General features: G+C 40.1%; 1 protein-coding gene across 1 annotated transcript in view; it reads left to right on the top strand.

Moving 5' to 3' along the window:
- Positions 1-14241, top strand: part of DEPDC5 (DEP domain containing 5, GATOR1 subcomplex subunit) — a 2513958-nt gene that overhangs the window by 653843 nt on the left and 1845874 nt on the right. The window lies entirely within an intron of this gene.

The raw sequence follows: 14241 nt of genomic DNA, 5'->3' as shown, positions 1-14241 counted from the left end.
AATAAAAAGTTTCTTCAGCTCATTAGTGACATGCAATTAGGAAGTGGATGAAAACTGATCCACCTGGCAACAGCCCATGCAGACATGGGAAGGAAGTGCGTACTTCACACAGAAAGTATCCGCAGCCCATGCAGACATGGGGAGGAAGTGCATACTCCACACAGAAAGCACCTACAGCCCATGCAGACACAGGAATGAAGTGCATGTGCCACACAGAAGGCACCCACAGGGAGAAAATAAATACTAAACAGAGCACCCACAAGCCATGCAGACACAGGGAGGAAGTGCATACTCCATACAGGAGGTACCCTTGTTGAGAACCAGACTGGAAAAATCAAGCACTGTGAAGTAGCAATGCTGTATCATGATCCACAAGCAGTGTAGGTACATCATTTAATTCAGACACAGCACCGCTACTGTGCTACATCCATCAGTGTACATGTTTGTATAATTCTGCACAGGTACTCTGCCCCGCTTCCCATCAGTGTACATGTTTGTATAATTCTGCACAGGTACTCTGCCCCCCCTCCCATCAGTGTACATAATTATACACTTCCAATACTGCAGTGGTACTGTGTCCCAGCAGTATACATACTTATACAGTTTGGATACTGCACAGGTACTGTGCCCCCCCCTCCCATCAGTGTACATAATTATACACTTCCAATACTGCAGTGGTACTGTGCCCCCAGCAGTATACATACTTATACAGTTTGGATACTGCACAGGTACTGTGCCCCCCCCTCCCATCAGTGTACATAATTATACACTTCCAATACTGCAGTGGTACTGTGTCCCAGCAGTATACATACTTATACAGTTTGGATACTGCACAGGTACTGTGCCCCCCCCTCCCATCAGTGTACATAATTATACACTTCCAATACTGCAGTGGTACTGTGCCCCCAGCAGTATACATACTTATACAGTTTGGATACTGCACAGGTACTGTGCCCCCCCCTCCCATCAGTGTACATAATTATACACTTCCAATACTGCAGTGGTACTGTGTCCCAGCAGTATACATACTTATACAGTTTGGATACTGCACAGGTACTGTGCCCCCCCCTCCCATCAGTGTACATAATTATACACTTCCAATACTGCAGTGGTACTGTGTCCCAGCAGTATACATACTTATACAGTTTGGATACTGCACAGGTACTCTGCCCCCCCCCTCCCATCAGTGTACATAATTATACACTTCCAATACTGCAGTGGTACTGTGTCCCAGCAGTATACATACTTATACAGTTTGGATACTGCACAGGTACTCTGCCCCCCCTCCCATCAGTGTACATAATTATACACTTCCAATACTGCAGTGGTACTGTGTCCCAGCAGTATACATACTTATACAGTTTGGATACTGCACAGGTACTCTGCCCCCCCTCCCATCAGTGTACATAATTATACACTTCCAGTACTGCAGTGGTACTGTGTCCCAGCAGTATACATACTTATACAGTTTGGATACTGCACAGGTACTGTGCCCACCTCCAGCAGTTTACATACTTGTATAATTCCAATACTGCAGAGGTACTGTGCCCCCAGCAGTGTGCATACGTGTACAATTCGGATACTGCGCAGGTACTCTGCTCCCCCCCCAGCAGTGTACATGCTTGTACAATTCAGATAATGCACAGGTACTGTGCCCACCTCCAGCAGTTTACATACTTGTATAATTCAGATACTGTACAGGTAAACTAATGCTTGTACTAGCAATGCAGCAGTAGTTCGTGTCTGTGCCTTACAGTTCTTAAAACCAGGATTAGACATACGGTGTACATGTTAAAGGATTAGACATGCAGTACACATGTTAAAGGATTAGGCGTACAGTGCACATGTTAAAGGATTAGGCATACAGTGCACATGTTAAAAGATTAGACATACAGTGCACATGTTAAAGGATTAGACATACAGTGCACATGTTAAAGGTTTAGGCATACAGTGCACATGTTAAAGGATTAGACATACAGTGTACATGTTAAAGGATTAGGCATACAGTGTACATGTGAAAGGATTAGGCATGCAGTGTACATGTTAAACATATCAATGTCTGTGGTGTAACATGGTCTACAGTGTGGTAAATGCATCTTTATTATGCTAAGAACTTTGTTTAGTTACTGAAATGTCACTAGAAAACCTCCTTGTACTGACCAGTTTACAGAAGATCTGAACTAAAAATTATAAACAAAAACATGAAATGTTCAGCAACTGCAGACACAGCAAATCCTAGTACTGCCTAGAGCAGTTGGTTCACTCAGAAATTAATTATACCTCAAATTAATATGCTGCCACTGTAAGTCACTGTAAGACATATTTCACAAAAAATGCATCTGACATTTGGTAAAATGTGTGTACAGTAAGCAGAATAGACAATATCTCTAACCTTTTAGCTTGTCTGTAAGCTTGTATGTGTATTGTATGAGTGTCATGATTTTTAAACTATCTGTGATTGCTGAGGGCAGTTGCTCTATGTACCATATAGCATATGTCCTCATGTGGCTTAAGTCTGCCTCCTTTTTTGGTTGTAAATGATAAGACTGGTTAAAAGGCATTTGACTACAGTACTACCCCAATCCTATGACCCGCTGCAGTTTGCCTATCGGGCAAACAGATCAACTGCTGTTGCCATTTCGGTGGCACTTCACCTCACATTGGAGCATCTTGAAGAGAACAACTTTGCCAGGCTGTTGTTTATAGATTTCAGTTCCGCATTCAATACAATGATTTCAGTGCAACTTATAGGATCACTTCTGTGTCTCTGCTCAATAACTTTCTTGGGTGCCGTAAGCCAGGGAACCTTGTTGGCTAGGCTTACGTAGGCCCTTGGGCCGATAGCCTAGTACCTACCTGTGAACCTATAAAAGCTAATCAACCTTGGCATAAATAAAGGGCTGTGCAACAGGATCCTCTATTTCCTGACTGGAAGACCACAAAGGACGTGTTGGTAGCAACACTTTACGGAGTATTACAATCAACACCGAGCACCCCAGGGCTGTGTACTGAGTTCTGTACTGTTCACAGTCCTTACCCATGACTGCTGTGTGAAAGATAGCAACAACCACATCATCAAATTTGCAGATGACACCACAGTGGTGGGACTCATAAGTGGTGGTGAAGAGAGTGGGTATAGGAATGAGGTCAACTCCCTCTTTAAATGGTGTAACAACAATTTGGACATGAATGTCAATAAAACAAAAGAAATCATTACTGACTTCAGAAAAAGGTCTGCCATGCACCTGCCCCTCAAGATCAACAGTGAAGAGGTGGAGAAGAGTCCAAACTACAAAGTTCCTGGGGGTGCACATATCGGAGGATTTTTCTTGGAGTACGAACACAGGCTAGCTAATTAAAAAAACTCACCAGTGGCTACACTTCCTAAGAAGGCTTAGAAAAACAAAGCTCTCTATGAATGCTCTAAATACCTTCTACAGAGGAGCCATCCAGAGCATTATCACCAGCAGCTGCACTGCATGGTTCGGTAACAGCACAATGGCTGAAAGGAAGAAGCTGCAAAGAATAATAATAAAAGCAGAAAAGGTCGTGGGCACTAGTGTTCCTACTTTACAGGAGCTCTTAGAAATGAGATGTAAAAAGATGTCCTGCAAAATACAGAGTGACATTTCCTTATCCAGCATGTGGTTGGTTCACTAAACTTGCATCTAGTAGAAGGTTACAGAGTATCCACTGCAGGACCTACAAATTCATGAACGTTTTTTTATCTAACTATAATAAGACTCAATGCAGACATAAATCTGGATGTATCAACACTATAACACATTGTTATGGTCTCCTTCTTTTCCTTTTTTTCTGTGCAGTAATTATTGCAGACTAAAATTAATATATTCTCATTCAGGCGCAATTCCAATCACACTCTTATGTGCAGTATCACCCAGTCTCACCTCTGCGTATAGTGTACTTTTCTTTTCATGTGTTAATCATCTAGAAGTCAGTGTTGTCCAGTGTGTATAAAAAGTGTACAAGCATGTGCATCAGCTTGTGGGGCTGTTTTCCCTGTAAAAGAGCTGACACTCGAAATTTTGTTTGGGTAGCACTTGAGTTTCCTAAAGGACAATAAAGTTTCTTTTGAATCTATTGAAGCACCCCTTAATATGACAGTTTGTAAATTTCACCTAGCCTTTGAATAGTCTTACACAGCATGAGTCTAGTTTTTTAGCTAAACTCTTAGGTGTCACAAAACTCGGAGGTGTGATTTATGATTGGACCCGCGTGCTGCAGTTCAGAGCTGTGATTTATGATTAGACTGCTTGCTGCAGTTTGGAGCTGTGATTTATGATTGGTCTGCTTGCTGCAGTTTGGAGCTGTGATTTATGATTGGTCTTCATGCCGCAGTTTGGAGCTGTGATTTATGATTAGACTGCTTGCTGCAGTTTGGAGCTGTGATTTATGATTGGTCTACGTGCTACAGTTTGGAGCTGTGATTTATAATTGGTCTGCGTGCTGCAGTTTGGAGCTGTGATTTATAATTCGTCTGTGTGCTGCAGTTTGGAGCTGTGATTTATAATTCGTCTGTGTGCTGCAGTTTGGAGCTGTGATTTATGACTGGTCTGCATGCTGCAGTTTGGAGCTGTGATTCATGATTGGTCTGCATGCTACAGTTTGGAGCTGTGATTTATGATTGGACCGCATGCTGCAGTTTGGAGCTGTGATTTATGATTGGTCTTCATGCTGCAGTTCAGAGCTGTGATTTATGATTAGACTGCTTGCTGCAGTTTGGAGCTGTGATTTATGATTGGTCTGCATGCTGCAGTTTGGAGCTGTGATTCATGATTGGTCTGCATGCTACAGTTTGGAGCTGTGATTTATGATTGGACTGCATGCTGCAGTTTGGAGCTATGATTTATGATTGCACCGCATGCTGCGCTAAGACAGTAGGTGTTTGTTTCAGAACAGCTCTTTTACCGAATCAGTCAGAGCCGTGACTGGCTAAAATAGAGTGGCCACAATAGGTTAATTCATAATCTTAATGATATGTCAAAAGCAAGCAGTTGAGAGCTTTTTAACAATAAAAAACATGATTTTTGCATTGATTTGTTGCATGCTGCGTATTTTTATGAAATCTGTTTTAAAAACAGAAAATATGGTCGATACCGTATTCATTTTCTGAGAGCATTAGTTCAGGTGTGTTTGCCTCTGTGCTGATGCAGAACTCTGAGGATGTTAGAGGCATCTCCTTTCTAAAAGCATCACATATGATGAGTTTTGCCATTAAGAGAAGAATCAGACTGTGTAGGTTAAGGTGTAGCAGTGCATTTCGCACCTGTGTGTGTTTAGGTAAATGTATATGTCTGTACACGCACGCACACACCTGCATAGCCTGCACACACACGCACACACACACACACACACACACACACACACACACACAAACACACATACAAACACATACACACACACATACACATACACACATACACACACACACACACACACACACACACACACACACACACACACACACACACACACTTACACACACACACTTACACACATACACTTACACACACACACTTACACACACACACACACACACAGCCTTACCTGCTGTGCACACAGCGCCTGCCTGCCGCAGCACGCTGCACACACACACACACACACACACACACACACACACACACACACACAAGTAAATAAAAAGTAAACATATGGGGTATATACAAATTGCTTATTTTTATGAGTAAGAAATATCCTTTCGTTTTGTATACCATTAAGAAAGATCAGCAAAGTATGATGGCACAAACAACTGTGGGCATGAGTTTTATAAGCTTGTGCTGTGTTTATGAAGAATGTTGTAGTACAGCTACATGTAATGGATATAATGATGTGTACAATAACAGCTCCAAAATAAGAATGTCGTGTCAGCGTGAAGTTTTGTGAAGCGAGTTGTATAACTCGAGTATGAAAAACGATATTTCCATTTGTAGTGGATGTGGATTATGCAGAGTAATATGTTTACGTGTTTTGTATTATTATGTCTTCAGTATCACCAAAAAAGTTAAATAAATATATATTTGACTTGATGGACAAGTTTCTTCTGTTGGGAGTGTAATGTTCCAGTTTGGCCTTGGTAGTAGCACTGCTAAACATAGCTTTTATCCTTTTTTACTTTAATTGGAGTCCTGTGCGAGTGTAATCAGGGTGACCAGAGTACCAAGATCAGGTGTATGCAGGGCAGTAGGGGTGGGTCAGACTATGGAATAACCAGGTTATCAGTACATATTATAGCATTCAGACCTGTCTTTTCCAGAATTATGGAGTTACTATAAAAAATAAAAGAAACTGACCTGGGCTGGTGTCTTAAGATGCTCATAGGGTCAGAGAGGCAGTGGAAAATGTTAATTGCAGATTATGATAAACTTGTAAGGCAAGTAATCTGAACTTTGTCTGAAGCTTCTATTACCGAATCAGTCAGAGCTGTGACTGGCTACAGCGGAGTAGCCATGTCAAAATGAGCAGTTGAGAGCTGTTTAGCTCATTAAATCCGAGTGACGCCTCCAGGTGCATCTGCATTTAACTCCTAGTGTATTTAGCAATTTACCTGGTTATAGTGGATGACATATTGCATCTGTTGCTTTTCTGAGATGGACAGAGAAGTACATTTGCTTTGACGAATGCTAAAGCAAGCTGCATTCATGAACGTGACCAGTGCAGTCCCGGTGATTCAGTGCTTACATTAGTGCCTTTCACCACATCATAAGCCATATTTAACATGACTATGTGGTTAATGAGTGTGTGAGGGCCTTGAACTTTGTCACTAGTAAGACAAGTGAAACTGGCTGGTTATTTTTGTCTCAATGCCATCTGTGACAGAAGGATGACATTTGTTTCTTTAAGTCTTAATACTTGAGGAAAGGGACAGGTTAGTGATGTGAGTTAGGGCTGTAATTCTACATGGCTAATGGACCTTAAAGTACTTGGTTACCAGGCACCTTCTTCTAGCTTTCTGTGGTAAACATGTTTTCACTGTTTTATTCTTAATCCCACTATGCTTATGACTTGGTTTTAGGAGAAACCCTGAAAATGTATTTATATAACTAGAGATCATGGCTAGGTAAGAATGGGACAGAACATCAGGTAACGGCCCTCTGAATGTGGTTTGTTCCATTTTATTGATGACTACTACTGTTTGTAAGGTTAAAAACAGATGAAAAGTAAGTGTAAAATTAAGGACAGATTTAAGATTCCTGTTGGCTTAAAATGGTAATGCAGTACTCTTGGTTAAAAACAAGGCTTTCTCCATGCGTACTTAGAGCAGTGTGGCATGACTATGATAGTCTTGGGCTGTGAGTAAGTAAGCAAAATCATAAAGGGTTTAGAAGTAAGGATAGAGAATATTTATTTAATGCAAATGAAAATAAGGTAAAAATGGTATAAGTGAAAGAAAAATAGGGGAGTGAACAGTTTGCAGGGTTATGGAAGGCTTTTAAGGTGTCTCTTAAGGAAAAGGCAAGGTCATTCCAATAACTGTTAGCATGTACTGGTAAGGAAAAGGCAAGATCAGTCCAATAACTGTTAGCATGTACTGGTAAGGAAAAGGCAAGATCAGTCCAATAACTGTTAGCATGTACTGGTAAGGAAAAGGCAAGATCAGTCCAGTAACTGTTAGCATGTACTGGTAAGGAAAAGGCAAGATCAGTCCAATAACTGTTAGCATGTACTGGTAAGGAAAAGGCAAGATCATTCCAATAACTGTTAGCATGTACTGGTAAGGAAAAGGCAAAATCATTCCAGTAACTGTTAGCATGTACTGGTAAGGAAAAGGCAAGATCAGTCCAATAACTGTTAGCATGTACTGGTAAGGAAAAGGCAAGATCAGTCCAATAACTGTTAGCATGTACTGGTAAGGAAAAGGCAAGATCATTCCAATAACTGTTAGCATGTACTGGTAAGGAAAAGGCAAGATCATTCCAATAACTGTTAGCATGTACTGGTAAGGAAAAGGCAAGATCAGTCCAATAACTGTTAGCATGTACTGGTAAGGAAAAGGCAAGATCAGTCCAATAACTGTTAGCATGTACTGGTAAGGAAAAGGCAAAATCATTCCAATAACTGTTAGCATGTACTGGTAAGGAAAAGGCAAGATCAGTCCAATAACTGTTAGCATGTACTGGTAAGGAAAAGGCAAGATCAGTCCAATAACTGTTAGCATGTACTGGTAAGGAAAAGGCAAGATCATTCAATAACTGTTAGCATGTACTGGTAAGGAAAAGGCAAGATCATTCCAATAACTGTTAGCATGTACTGGTAAGGAAAAGGCAAGATCAGTCCAATAACTGTTAGCATGTACTGGTAAGGAAAAGGCAAGATCAGTCCAATAACTGTTAGCATGTACTGGTAAGGAAAAGGCAAAATCATTCCAATAACTGTTAGCATGTACTGGTAAGGAAAAGGCAAGATCAGTCCAATAACGGTTAGCATGTACTGGTAAGGAAAAGGCAAAATCATTCCAATAACTGTTAGCATGTACTGGTAAGGAAAAGGCAAGATCATTCCAATAACTGTTAGCATGTACTGGTAAGGAAAAGGCAAGATCAGTCCAATAACTGTTAGCATGTACTGGTAAGGAAAAGGCAAGATCATTCCAATAACTGTTAGCATGTACTGGTAAGGAAAAGGCAAGATCAGTCCAATAACTGTTAGCATGTACTGGTAAGGAAAAGGCAAAATCATTCCAATAACTGTTAGCATGTACTGGTAAGGAAAAGGCAAGGTCATTCCAATAACTGTTAGTATGTACTGGTAAGGAAAAGGCAAGATCATTCCAATAACTGTTAGCATGTACTGGTAAGGAAAAGGCAAGATCAGTCCAATAACTGTTAGCATGTACTGGTAAGGAAAAGGCAAGATCATTCCAATAACTGTTAGCATGTACTGGTAAGGAAAAGGCAAGATCAGTCCAATAACTGTTAGCATGTACTGGTAAGGAAAAGGCAAAATCATTCCAATAACTGTTAGCATGTACTGGTAAGGAAAAGGCAAAATCATTCCAGTAACTGTTAGCATGTACTGGTAAGGAAAAGGCAAGATTAGTCCAATAACTGTTAGCATGTACTGGTAAGGAAAAGGCAAGATCAGTCCAATAACTGTTAGCATGTACTGGTAAGGAAAAGGCAAGATCAGTCCAATAACTGTTAGCATGTACTGGTAAGGAAAAGGCAAGATCAGTCCAATAACTGTTAGCATGTACTGGTAAGGAAAAGGCAAGATCAGTCCAATAACTGTTAGCATGTACTGGTAAGGAAAAGGCAAGATCATTCCAATAACTGTTAGCATGTACTGGTAAGGAAAAGGCAAGATCAGTCCAATAACTGTTAGCATGTACTGGTAAGGAAAAGGCAAGATCAGTCCAATAACTGTTAGCATGTACTGGTAAGGAAAAGGCAAGATCAGTCCAATAACTGTTAGCATGTACTGGTAAGGAAAAGGCAAGATCATTCCAATAACTGTTAGCATGTACTGGTAAGGAAAAGGCAAGATCAGTCCAATAACTGTTAGCATGTACTGGTAAGGAAAAGGCAAGATCAGTCCAATAACTGTTAGCATGTACTGGTAAGGAAAAGGCAAGATCAGTCCAATAACTGTTAGCATGTACTGGTAAGGAAAAGGCAAAATCATTCCAATAACTGTTAGCATGTACTGGTAAGGAAAAGGCAAGATCAGTCCAATAACTGTTAGCATGTACTGGTAAGGAAAAGGCAAGATCAGTCCAATAACTGTTAGCATGTACTGGTAAGGAAAAGGCAAGATCAGTCCAATAACTGTTAGCATGTACTGGTAAGGAAAAGGCAAGATCATTCCAATAACTGTTAGCATGTACTGGTAAGGAAAAGGCAAGATCAGTCCAATAACTGTTAGCATGTACTGGTAGGGAAAAGGCAAGATCATTCCAATAACTGTTAGAATGTACTGGTAAGGAAAAGGCAAAATCATTCCAGTAACTGTTAGCATGTACTGGTAAGGAAAAGGCAAGATCAGTCCAATAACTGTTAGCATGTACTGGTAAGGAAAAGGCAAGGTCATTCCAATAACTGTTAGCATGTACTGGTAAGGAAAAGGCAAGATCATTCCAATAACTGTTAGCATGTACTGGTAAGGAAAAGGCAAGATCATTCCAATAACTGCTAGCATGTACTGGTAAGGAAAAGGCAAGATCATTCCAATAACTGTTAGCATGTACTGGTAAGGAAAAGGCAAGATCAGTCCAATAACTGTTAGCATGTACTGGTAAGGAAAAGGCAAAATCATTCCAATAACTGTTAGCATGTACTGGTAAGGAAAAGGCAAGATCAGTCCAATAACTGTTAGCATGTACTGGTAAGGAAAAGGCAAGATCAGTCCAATAACTGTTAGCATGTACTGGTAAGGAAAAGGCAAGATCAGTCCAATAACTGTTAGTATGTACTGGTTAGGAAAAGGCAAGATCAGTCCAATAACTGTTAGCATGTACTGGTAAGGAAAAGGCAAAATCATTCCAATAACTGTTAGCATGTACTGGTAAGGAAAAGGCAAGATCAGTCCAATAACTGTTAGCATGTACTGGTAAGGAAAAGGCAAGATCAGTCCAATAACTGTTAGCATGTACTGGTAAGGAAAAGGCAAAATCATTCCAGTAACTGTTAGCATGTACTGGTAAGGAAAAGGCAAGATCAGTCCAATAACTGTTAGCATGTACTGGTAAGGAAAAGGCAAAATCATTCCAATAACTGTTAGCATGTACTGGTAAGGAAAAGGCAAGATCAGTCCAATAACTGTTAGCATATACTGGTAAGGAAAAGGCAAAATCATTCCAATAACTGTTAGCATGTACTGGTAAGGAAAAGGCAAGATCAGTCCAATAACTGTTAGCATGTACTGGTAAGGAAAAGGCAAGATCAGTCCAATAACTGTTAGCATGTACTGGTAAGGAAAAGGCAAGATCAGTCCAATAACTGTTAGCATGTACTGGTAAGGAAAAGGCAAGATCATTCCAATAACTGTTAGCATGTACTGGTAAGGAAAAGGCAAGATCATTCCAATAACTGTTAGCATGTACTGGTAAGGAAAAGGCAAGATCAGTCCAATAACTGTTAGCATGTACTGGTAAGGAAAAGGCAAGATCAGTCCAATAACTGTTAGCATGTACTGGTAAGGAAAAGGCAAGATCAGTCCAATAACTGTTAGCATGTACTGGTAAGGAAAAGGCAAGATCAGTCCAATAACTGTTAGCATGTACTGGTAAGGAAAAGGCAAGATCAGTCCAATAACTGTTAGCATGTACTGGTAAGGAAAAGGCAAGATCAGTCCAATAACTGTTAGCATGTACTGGTAAGGAAAAGGCAAGATCAGTCCAATAACTGTTAGCATGTACTGGTAAGGAAAAGGCAAGATCATTCCAATAACTGTTAGCATGTACTGGTAAGGAAAAGGCAAGATCATTCCAATAACTGTTAGCATGTACTGGTAAGGAAAAGGCAAGATCATTCCAATAACTGTTAGCATGTACTGGTAAGGAAAAGGCAAGATCAGTCCAATAACTGTTAGCATGTACTGGTAAGGAAAAGGCAAAATCATTCCAATAACTGTTAGCATGTACTGGTAAGGAAAAGGCAAGATCAGTCCAATAACTGTTAGCATATACTGGTAAGGAAAAGGCAAGATCATTCCAATAACTGTTAGCATGTACTGGTAAGGAAAAGGCAAGATCAGTCCAATAACTGTTAGCATGTACTGGTAAGGAAAAGGCAAGATCATTCCAATAACTGTTAGCATGTACTGGTAAGGAAAAGGCAAGATCATTCCAATAACTGTTAGCATGTACTGGTAAGGAAAAGGCAAGATCAGTCCAATAACTGTTAGCATGTACTGGTAAGGAAAAGGCAAGATCAGTCCAATAACTGTTAGCATGTACTGGTAAGGAAAAGGCAAGATCAGTCCAATAACTGTTAGCATGTACTGGTAAGGAAAAGGCAAGATCAGTCCAATAACTGTTAGCATGTACTGGTAAGGAAAAGGCAAGATCAGTCCAATAACTGTTAGCATGTACTGGTAAGGAAAAGGCAAGATCAGTCCAATAACTGTTAGCATGTACTGGTAAGGAAAAGGCAAGATCAGTCCAATAACTGTTAGCATGTACTGGTAAGGAAAAGGCAAGATCATTCAATAACTGTTAGCATGTACTGGTAAGGAAAAGGCAAGATCATTCCAATAACTGTTAGCATGTACTGGTAAGGAAAAGGCAAGATCATTCCAATAACTGTTAGCATGTACTGGTAAGGAAAAGGCAAGATCAGTCCAATAACTGTTAGCATGTACTGGTAAGGAAAAGGCAAAATCATTCCAATAACTGTTAGCATGTACTGGTAAGGAAAAGGCAAGATCAGTCCAATAACTGTTAGCATATACTGGTAAGGAAAAGGCAAGATCATTCCAATAACTGTTAGCATGTACTGGTAAGGAAAAGGCAAGATCAGTCCAATAACTGTTAGCATGTACTGGTAAGGAAAAGGCAAGATCAGTCCAATAACTGTTAGCATGTACTGGTAAGGAAAAGGCAAGATCATTCCAATAACTGTTAGCATGTACTGGTAAGGAAAAGGCAAGATCATTCCAATAACTGTTAGCATGTACTGGTAAGGAAAAGGCAAGATCAGTCCAATAACTGTTAGCATGTACTGGTAAGGAAAAGGCAAGATCATTCCAATAACTGTTAGCATGTACTGGTAAGGAAAAGGCAAAATCATTCCAGTAACTGTTAGCATGTACTGGTAAGGAAAAGGCAAGATCAGTCCAATAACTGTTAGCATGTACTGGTAAGGAAAAGGCAAGATCATTCCAATAACTGTTAGCATGTACTGGTAAGGAAAAGGCAAGATCAGTCCAATAACTGTTAGCATGTACTGGTAAGGAAAAGGCAAAATCATTCCAATAACTGTTAGCATGTACTGGTAAGGAAAAGGCAAGATCAGTCCAATAACTGTTAGCATGTACTGGTAAGGAAAAGGCAAGATCATTCCAATAACTGTTAGCATGTACTGGTAAGGAAAAGGCAAGATCATTCCAATAACTGTTAGCATGTACTGGTAAGGAAAAGGCAAGATCAGTCCCATAACTGTTAGCATGTACTGGTAAGGAAAAGGCAAGATCAGTCCAATAACTGTTAGCATGTACTGGTAAGGAAAAGGCAAGATCAGTCCAATAACTGTTAGCATGTACTGGTAAGGAAAAGGCAAAATCATTCCAATAACTGTTAGCATGTACTGGTAAGGAAAAGGCAAGATCAGTCCAATAACTGTTAGCATATACTGGTAAGGAAAAGGCAAGATCATTCCAATAACTGTTAGCATGTACTGGTAAGGAAAAGGCAAGATCAGTCCAATAACTGTTGGCATGTACTGGTAAGGAAAAGGCAAGATCAGTCCAATAACTGTTAGCATGTACTGGTAAGGAAAAGGCAAGGTCATTCCAATAACTGTTAGCATGTACTGGTAAGGAAAAGGCAAGATCATTCCAATAACTGTTAGCATGGTACTGGTAAGGAAAAGGCAAGGTCATTCCAATAACTGTTAGCATGTACTGGTAAGGAAAAGGCAAGATCATTCCAATAACTGTTAGCATGTACTGGTAAGGAAAAGGCAAGATCATTCCAATAACTGTTAGCATATACTGGTAAGGAAAAGGCAAGATCAGTCCAATAACTGTTAGCATGTACTGGTAAGGAAAAGGCAAAATCATTCCAATAACTGTTAGCATGTACTGGTAAGGAAAAGGCAAGATCAGTCCAATAACTGTTAGCATGTACTGGTAAGGAAAAGGCAAAATCATTCCAATAACTGTTATCAAGTACTGGTAAGGAAAAGGCAAGATCAGTCCAATAACTGTTAGCATATACTGGTAAGGAAAAGGCAAGATCATTCCAATAACTGTTAGCATGTACTGGTAAGGAAAAGGCAAGATTAGTCCAATAACTGTTAGCATGTACTGGTAAGGAAAAGGCAAGATCAGTCCAATAACTGTTAGCATGTACTGGTAAGGAAAAGGCAAGGTCATTCCAATAACTGTTAGCATGTACTGGTAAGGAAAAGGCAAGATCATTCCAATAACTGTTAGCATGTACTGGTAAGGAAAAGGCAAGGTCATTCAAATAACTGTTAGCATGTACTGGTAAGGAAAAGGCAAGATCATTCCAATAACTGTTAGCATATACTGGTAAGGAAAAGGCAAGATCAGTCCAATAAC

Source organism: Protopterus annectens, chromosome 4.part0 (assembly GCF_019279795.1).
Source record: "Protopterus annectens isolate FY-2018-M chromosome 4.part0, PAN1.0, whole genome shotgun sequence".
In the NCBI taxonomy this organism is placed as follows: Eukaryota; Metazoa; Chordata; order Ceratodontiformes; family Protopteridae; genus Protopterus; species Protopterus annectens.
Note: the sequence above shows the minus strand (reverse complement) of the source record. Positions and strands in the feature narration are given on the sequence as shown.